At 46.6% G+C, this 9,369-nt stretch overlaps 1 pseudogene; it reads right to left on the bottom strand.

The window, feature by feature from the left end:
• Window positions 1-17: 17 nt before the first annotated feature.
• Window positions 18-9,369, bottom strand: part of LOC111970966 (signal transducer and activator of transcription 1-alpha/beta-like) — an 18,867-nt pseudogene continuing 9,515 nt past the window's right edge.

Genomic DNA, 9,369 nt, shown 5'->3' with positions numbered 1-9,369 from the left:
ACGTATGAAGGGTAAACTTACAGTTTTGACACTGATATGATATCGGTCTGTACGTATCCTGTGTCGGTGGGACTCTCCACATCCATGGGCTCTGATGCTGAAAAACAAAATGGTGGACCAGATGGAAGATTGGGGATGTTTATAATGAACAAAACCTCTCAAAGGTTTACCAGACATCATGGTCATTGAGGGGATTTTAAACAGAAATAGAATGCCTAAGCTTATCACTTCTATTTTCTGACCAACATTAGATTTTTAATTCTATAATGTGAAATCTATCATGTCTTATTATTATTATTTTGTATACACTTATATTTAATATGCCGATAGTCGATGTCGGTGCCCGCATGGAAAACTAATCTGTCTGTTTAACCTAGAGACTTTTGTTTTTGCATGGACTGCGTCTCAATACACAACATCTGCCGATGATGTCGGTTGACCCCATCTGCGGTGGAAACAGGCAGCTCTACAGCAGAGTGACCCCATTATGGAAAGCTGAGACTCATGGCTGTTTTTGCTTCATGGGACTCGTTTGAAGTCGGTCCTTCGCATGCCAACTTTGTTTTCTTCCAACGACAACATCTGTCAAGTCCGAACTGTTTAAGCCAGAAACAAAAATCACCCCACTATGGAAAGCTGAGACTAACAGGAACGGGTCAGCTGTTTTGACCTATGACACCACAAGCTGAACCCCTAGGAGTCTAAGGCGATATCTACAAAGCTAACATATGGAATTGTTTTATTATGGTCATAAGATGGACCATTAAGCTATTTGATTGAGTTTAGGAACCTTGTAGGTATTCCCATAAAATACATACAAATGATTTGATGAAAGACTGAATTGGCCTTAGCCCATAGAAACACATAGAAAAAAAAAATTCATACATGGCCAAAAATAAATCTAAACGAAGTATGGTTTGAGGTGTCTGTAATGCATCTGAGAGATTTAGGAAAGCATCAGGAACAAAACAACAACAAAAAGGAAATAACGGTTAAATCCTATTTATTCCATACATTTTTTACCTCAGTCACGGGTGACCTTCTCACGAGACCTTGTAAATAATATATGATTTGAAACAAAAAGGTTGCTGGATGCTTACCCTCAGAGGCCCTGGTGTAGTACTTTCCGAAGGACTTGTCTTTAGGGATGTCTGGGTAGAGGAAGTGGAGTGGGTTCTCTGGGATGTTCTCAGCTGCCATCACCTTGTAGGTTCGGATGATGTCAGGCAGAGAGACGCCAGACACCTCCTTCTTGGTGTAGGGCTCCACTGCATGGAATACAGGCTTATCTGTGGAACATGGGTAACAGGTATGTCACTGGCGACAGGTTTAGCATTCATCGTTGCATTCTAACAGAAAGTAGGCTCTGATATCGCATTGGTCAAAATATTGCATTCTGTTAATTTATAAAGCCCTTTTGCAAAAAAACTGCATTTACCTAACATTGTTACTAACCTATAGAAGTATGAGATACCATACTCCYTCACAGGGATGGTTAACTCTTGAAATTCCTTCTGTCACTACAGATTTAGGATAAAACAGCTTTTAATTGATTCACACCTCATTTATGGAACCATCTTGAAAATAATCTACAGTTGGGTGCATTGGTGCCCTTTGGGCAATTCAGGTTGTTGGTTGAGGAACTCTTTGTTGAGAAATGTGCTTGTTTTTTTATGAATGTATTTTGGGGGGAATCCACCCTGACTTCCCAGTTGGAGCGAGTAGTCGCATTCCGCTTCGCTCCACAGGTAGTATTACATTTCATTTCATTACAGTACAACAGTACAACGGTGTGATTTGTTTGATCTTAGCTAGCTACATAGCCGTCTTTGTATCAAAGATAATTGTGTAGTTTAGAGTATTTATCGAGGTTTGCTAGCCAGCTATTTTCGTTCTTCTAACGTAACGTAACGTAGTCAACACTGCTAGCTAGCCAGCTAGCCACCGAATAGCAGCACTGTAGAAACTATTAGAAACTATTACATTACAACGGAACAACGGAACGACTTGATTAGCGTAGTGTTAGCTAGCTACATAGTTGTCTTTGCTGTCTTTGTATCTAAGATAATTGTGTAGTTTAGAGTAATTATCGGTTAGCTAGCCAGCTATTTTCGTCCGCCGCGCTGCCGTTCTCCTACCTAGTCAACACTGCTAGCTAGCCAACTGCTAGCTAGCCAACTTCTACCGAATAAAGAGAGGAGAGATGATTGTGTGTTTAGTATGTTGGTTTGCTTTCTGTTGTATGCGACATCTCAAGTTGTTGATTGTTGTTCCAGAGATGTCGTGATGTCTTGTGGAGTACTAGTTATTAGTCCAGCTATGAATGTGTTGTGTAGGTGTGTATGGGCTGAGTGTCGTATGTGTGTGTGTGCTTGGTTGGGCATAGTTGTCGTCAATGGTGTGTGTGGTGGAGTGTGTTCCTAATGGTGTTTGTGTGTATGAGTGCGAAACCCTGTTTGTTGTGTGTTTGCACAGGTGTGTCTGGTGGTCTGTGTCCCAGAATGTGTGCTGTGTGTTGTTCTCATTTTGTTATGATATGTGTGATCCATTTATGTGTGGGTGTAGATGGATTTCCGAAACTTTCTGTATTGGATTTTGTTGTGTGTTCTCATGCTCGGTTTGGTGTGTTTTGGGTGTCCAGTGTGTGTGTAGGTTGTGTGGAGGGTCGGAGTGTGATGGGTGTGTGTGTGTGTGGTGTGTTGTGTGTTTCGCCATTTCCCCAGGGCGTGTGTTCTTGGGTCTGTCCACGTGTCGGTGTAGTTCTGGTGTCTGTTGTCTCATGTGTCATAGTTCTTGATTGTTGTCAGTGTCAGTGTGTGGTGTAGTCCAGTGTTGTGTCCTGTGTCTGTGTCAAGCAGTCACAGTGTGCTGTGTGTTGTGTGTCCAGGGTTTGTGTGTCCAATATGTGTGTGGTGTCCAAATGGTGTTTGTGGGTGTAGTGTCTAGTACGTGGTTGGGTTGAGTTGTTGTTGGTGTTGTGTGTGTGTGAGTGCTGTTGATCGCCATGTGTGTTTGTGTCCACGGTTTGTGTGTCTACAATACATGTGGTGTGTCCATCGTTTTGTGTTATTGTGTGCTCCCAATGAGTGTGTGTGTGTGTGTGTGTTTGGAGTCTAAGTTATTGTGCTTGTGTGGTCTAGTATTAGAGTCAATTAGTAGTTGTTGTGTGAGAGGTTCTGCCTAGCGTTCGCGCTTCTGATTTTTGCTGCAGTGTCTTTGGTGTTGTAACGCTATACGTGTAGATTGCGTGTCCAACCAGATTGCTAGCTGGGTGCCTTCGAGCTAGGCCAGCGTCGTTCAAAAGTGACAGACTAGGGTTTTGTGCTAGATTGGTGATTTATTGTTATTAGAAGTTTCAAACTAGCTTAGCCATGTTTTGTAAGGTTATACGGAACAATCTGTCGGACAATTGTAACTTGTGATTTTGGTGCGTTAGTGTTGCTAGCGGTTACGGTATTGTCTCAGTATTTGTTGGCTTTGTGGGCGTTGTTTTATTTTGTATCATCATAGATGGATTATTGGGTTTGTGGTTGGTTGGTGGTTGTAGTTGTATAGGATAGTAATTATCCTAAATCTGTATTAGCTCGTTGATTGAGGTTGGCTTCAGACATAATTTTTGTTGTCTGTTGTCCAAATCGTTCCTGGTGGTCTGACTTGCTGGGTTGGTTCGCTGCTGGTGTTGTCCAATCTGGTTCGCTGGTAGTGCTGTTGTCAATGGTGTGTGTGGTTGGAGCCTCATGTGTCACTTGGGTCGCTCCAAAAGCTTCCAGTGTGAGTGGTTCCGAAGCTGTGGTTTAGAGGTTTACGACTGTTGTCGTTTGTCGTATTGACCAATGTGTGTGTGGTGGACAATAAGTCCCAGTTGAGTGTGTGTGATCAAGCGTGTCCAGATTATCGATCTGTTTCCAGAGTCTGTGTAGTCGGGTAGATGCTGATCGTCTTTGATGTTCTAAGCGGGTTAGTGTTTTATTGTGGTTAGTCTCCATAACATGTGTGTGTTCAGGTTGTTATTCGTTGTTTGACGTTTTCGCTCAGCTCTGTTGTTATTGTTGTATATCGTCAAAAGATAAATGTTGTGTTATGGTTCAATTATGTGTGTATGCGTATTTGATGACTCTACAGGGTGTTGTCGTGTGTGTGTGTGTGTGTACCACACTGGTGTGTGCGGCGTGCTGTGTGTGTGTCCAAGACGGTTTTACTCTGTATGTGTCAAATTGGTGGTGTGTGTGTGGTGTGTGTGTCCTAATGTGTGTGTGTAAAGCCTAGTTTCTAATGTGTGGTTTGTGTGTGTCATGTGTGTGGGTGTGTGCGTTGTGATCAGGCTCAGTTCAACGATGATGGTATGGATGTGTCTCCAACAAGCTGTCTGTTTTCCAGTGGTGTGCATGTGGTGTGCGATACCCTGTCTGGTTTGGCCCAGTTAGCGTCGTGTTAGTTCGTTCTGTGATCCAGCGTGTGGTGTGTGTGTATGTGTCCATATGGTGTCCAGTGGTACTGATGGTCGATGCCTAGGGTATGTACTACAGTGTTTCGTATCCAGGGTTTTTGAGTGTTGTCCAACATAATTTAGAGAGTTGATTTTTTCTTATATTTGGGTGGGGGGTGCTCAACGTAGTGTTTAAATGATACTCTAGTTCGTGAACATTGTGGTTGTCCGGAGTGTGTGTGTGTTTATGTGTTTTCGACACGTGGTAGTCGTGATCGTGTGTTGCATGTTTTTGTGTTTGCCATTGTCCCAATTCTTGCATCTTTGTTTAAGTGTTCTAGGAGCTTTGTGTGTCGTAATGAACATTGTGGTGTGCTCTCCAATATGTGCTTTGGTGTGTGTTTGTTCACTGTGTGTGTCTGTGTGTCATGTTTGTAGTCCAGTGTGTGTGTGTCCAATGTGTGTGTCATGTGTGTGTGTGTGTGTGTGTCGCCAGTGTGTGTGTGTGGTGTGTGTGTGTATGTGTGCGTGTAATGTCAATGTGTGTGTGCGTGTGTCCAACATGTGTGGTGTGTGTCAATATGTGTGTGTGTGTGTGGTGGTCAGTGGTATGTGTGTTTCAGTGTTGTTTCAGTCGTGCTCTGGTCAAGCTTGATGGTGTGTTGTCTGCTACATATGGTGTATCTGCCTGTGTTCTCTCGTGTCTCTCTGTGGTCTAGCTTGGCTATAAGGTGATGGATTCTCCGTAATTCGTAGTTCAGTGTAAGAGCATCCATATGCTTAGTGTGTGGTCATCGTCCAGTGTGTGTGTTGTGTCCAAGTGGTCGGTGCGCCATGTGTGTCTAGGGTTTGTGTGGTCCAATATTGGCTGGTGCCGTGTGATGGCTCAATTTGTGTGCTTAAGTCCTGGTTGTTTCTCGATGCCCAATGTTCGTGGCATCGTCAATGTGTGCTCCGATCGTCAGTAGTAGGTTTCGCAGTTGGTGGTTGCGTGGTGTTCCCAGGACTAGGCTGGCTCTGTCTTGGTGTTTACCTGGCCATTGGCTGTGCAGGGTGCTCATCTAGTGGGGCTGTAGGGAGTTCATTTTGGTGTTCAATTGGGCTATGCTTGTGTGTCCCGGTTGCTAGGTTCCCTGTTCCAATTGCGGGATCTGTGGTTCGGCATTGGGTAACGTTGTGTATGTTTGTGTTTGTGGCGATCAGAAGAGGTAGATGCATTGGTGCGTGGGATTTAATCGGCTCACTTCGATGTGTGTGTCCAATGTGTGTGTGTGTGTGTGTTCCAATTGTGTGTGTGCGTGTGTCCATGTGTGTGTGGGTGTCCAATATGTGTGTGTGTGTGTGTGTCAGAGTGTGTAGCACTTGTGTGTTCCACTGTGTGTGTCTCCAGTGTTGTGTGTGTGTGTTATCATGTGTGTGTGTGTGTGTGTCCAATGTGTGTGTCCAGGTTGTGTGTGCACTAATTTGTGTGCTGTTGTCGCAGTTGTGTGTGTGTGTGTGTGTCATATGTCCAATGGTGTGTCTGCTGTGTCGCTGTGTGTGTGTTGTGTCAGTGTGTGTGTGTGCTCGTCGTTGCTGGCTCGTCTGTATGTGTCGCGTGTAACTGATTGCCAATTCTGTGTCGTGGGGTACTCCGTGTCCAATGGTGTCGTGCGTGGGCTCGAATAAATGCTTTGTCGGGTGTGGTCAGCTGGGGTGTGTGGGGTGCGTGGCATAGGCTGTTATGTGTGTGTTCCAGGGTTCTGTTTTCCATGTCGTGTGATATGTGTGCCAATCTGTGCTCTCAATAAAGGTTTGTGGATGGCTATTTCTGTCGGTCAGTCGTTGTGTGCTTTGCTCGTGTGTGCCTGTGTGATAGCCTTGCTAGTGTTGTGTTGTGTGTCCATATGCACGTCCCGTGTGTGTTGTGGTGTCCCCAGTTTGAGGATGTTGTTTCGTAGTGTGTGCTCCTCAGTCAATCGTTGCTCATTTATGTGGTGTCTAGGGTTTTGTGTGTCCAGACTTACTGTGTGTGTTGTGCCACGCTTTAATCTAGTGTTGCCTTGTGTTGAATTATTTTTTTTATCTTTTTTTTTTTTGTTTTCTCCAGAGTTTTCCCTTGGAGAGTTTCATCAATGAGCTCGAGCCTTGATAAGTTCCTTTCCTGAGCATGGCTCACTCTCACAGTTCTGGGTGACTTTAACCTCCCACGTCTACCTTTGACTCATTCCTCTACTGCTCCTTCTTTCCACTCCTCTCCTCTTTTGACCCTCACCTCTCACTTCTCCCCTACTCCACAAGCAGGCAATACGCTTGACCTCATCTTTACTAGATGCTGTTTTCCACTAATCTCATTGCAACTCCCCTCCAAGTCTCCGACCACTACCTTTGTGTCCTTTTCCCTCTCGCTCTCAATCCAACACTTCCCACTCTGCCCTATCGGATGGGTATCGCGCGTCCCAACTTCGCTCTCTCTCCCCGCTACTCTCTCCTCTTCCATCCTATCATCTCTTCCCTCTGCTCAACCTCTCCAACCTATCTCCTGATTTGCCTCCTCAACCCTCCTCTCCTCCTTTCTGCATCCTTTGACTCTCTATGTCCCCTATCTCCAGGCCGGCTCGGTCCTCCCTCCTGCTCCGTGGTCGACGACTCATTGCGAGCTCACAGAACAGGGCTCCGGGCAGCCGAGCGGAAATGAGGGAGAACTCGCCTCCCTGCGGACCTGGATCCTTTCACTCCTCCTCTGCTACATTTTCCTCTTCTGTCCTTGCTGCTGAAAGCCACTTTCTACCACCTTAAATTTCCAAGCATCTGCCTTACCTATGGAAGCTCTTTGCCACTTCTTCCTCCTCCTGGAATCTCCCTCCCCCCCTCCCTCCTCTCTGCGGATGACTTCGTCACCATTTTGAAAAGAAGGTCGACGACATCCGATCTCTCGTTTGCTAAGTCAAACGACACCGCTGGTTCTGCTCACACTGCCTACCCTGTGCTTTGACTCTTTCTCCCCTCTCCTCCAGATGAAATCTCGCGTCTTGTGACGGCGGTCCGCCCAACAGCGCCCCGCTTGACCCTTCCTCTCTTTCTCGCAGTCTTTCCGGAGACCTTCTCCCTTACTCACCTCGCTCTCAACTCATCCTTGACCGCTTGGCTTACGTCCTTTCCGTCTTCAAGAGAGCGAGAGTTGCACCCCTTCTGAAAAAACTACAACTCGTCCCTCCGATGTCAACACTACAGACAGTATCCCTTCTTTCTTTTCTCTCCACAAACTCTTTGAACGTGCCGTCTTGGCAGCTCTCCTGCTATCTCTCTCAGAATGACCTTTTGATCCAAATCAGTCAGGTTTCAAGACTAGTCATTCAACTGAGACTGCTCTTCTCTGTTCACGGAGGCGCTCCGCACTGCTAAAGTAACTCTCTCTCCTCTGCTCTCATCCTTCTAGACTATCGCTTGCCTTTGATACTGTGAACATCAGATCCTCCTCTCCACCCTCTCGAGTTGGGGCATCTCCGGCGCGGCCCACGCTTGGATTTGCGTCCTACCTGACAGGTCGCTCCTACCAGGTGGCCGTGGCGAGAATCTGTCTGCCGACCACCGTGCTCTCACCACTGGTGTCCCCCAGGGCTCTGTTCTAGGCCTCTCCTATTCTCCGCTATACACCAAGTCACTTGCTCTGTCATATCCTCACATGGTCTCTCCTATCATTGCTATGCAGACGACACACAATTAATCTTCTCCTTTCCCCTTCTGATGGCAGACATATCAGTGTGGATGACGGATCACCCACCTCAAGCTGAACTCGGCAAGACGGAGCTGCTCTTCCTCCCGGGGAAGGACTGCCCGTTCCATGATCTCGCCATCACGGTTGACAACTCCTTGTGTCTCTCCTCAGAGCGCTAAGAACCTTGGCGTGATCCTGGACACACCTGTCGTTCTCAACTAACATCAAGGTGGTGGCCGTTCCTGTAGGTTCATGCTCTACAACATTCGCAGAGTATCGACCCTGCCTCCACACAGGAAGCGGCGCAGTCCTAATCCAGGCATCTTGTCATCTCCCGTCTGGATTACTGCAACTCGCTGTTGGCTGGGTCCACTGCCTGTGCCATTAAACCCTACAACTCATCCAGAAGCCGCAGCCCGTCTGGTGTTCAACCTTCCCAAGTTCTCTCACGTCACCGCCCGCTCTCCGCTTCTCACTGGCTTCCAGTTGAAGCTCGCATCCGCTACAAGACCATGGTGCTTGCCTACGGAGCTGTGAGGGGAACGGCACCTCCGCTACGCTTCAGGCTCTGATCAGGCCCTACACCCAAACAGGGCACTGCGTTCATCCACCTCTGGCCTGCTCGCCTCCTACCTTGAGGAAGTACAGTTCCCGCTCAGCCCAGTCAAACTGTTCGCTGGTCTGGCACCCCAATGGTGGACACAACTCCTCACGACGCCAGGTAGCGGAGTCAATCACACCTTCGGAGACACCTGAAACCCCACCTCTTTAAGGAATACCTAGGATAGGATAAAGTAATCCTTCTAACCCCGCCCCCCCTCTTAAAAGAGTTAGATGCACTATTGTAAAGTGGTTGTTCACTGGATATCATAAGGTGAATGCACCAATTTGTAAGTCGCTCTGGATAAGAGCGTCCGCTAAATGACTTAAATGTAATGTAAATGTTAAAATAAAAAATAAAAAACACAGATTCAATATATGCACCTTTAGTTGTAAATGCCCATGTGTGCTGCTCACCGTTTAGGTCGTGTTCCACCCAAGTGAATGTGATGGCTCCGTCTCTGCTACTCTCACTGAAGCGCAGAGGAACGTCTGGACACTTCCCAGTCAGCATGGCCTTTGCCCTCTCCTTACTCACAAAGCCCAGGATGCAACTGTAGTGGGAGAGAACAACACATTTCTTTATTACTTACTTTGTTTTAGTAGGCAGGGACAATACACATGTCTGTCAATGTGCCAGAAGTAC

This window comes from Salvelinus sp. IW2-2015, linkage group LG12 (assembly GCF_002910315.2).
Source record: "Salvelinus sp. IW2-2015 linkage group LG12, ASM291031v2, whole genome shotgun sequence".
Taxonomy (NCBI): domain Eukaryota; kingdom Metazoa; phylum Chordata; class Actinopteri; order Salmoniformes; family Salmonidae; genus Salvelinus; species Salvelinus sp. IW2-2015.
Note: the sequence above shows the minus strand (reverse complement) of the source record. Positions and strands in the feature narration are given on the sequence as shown.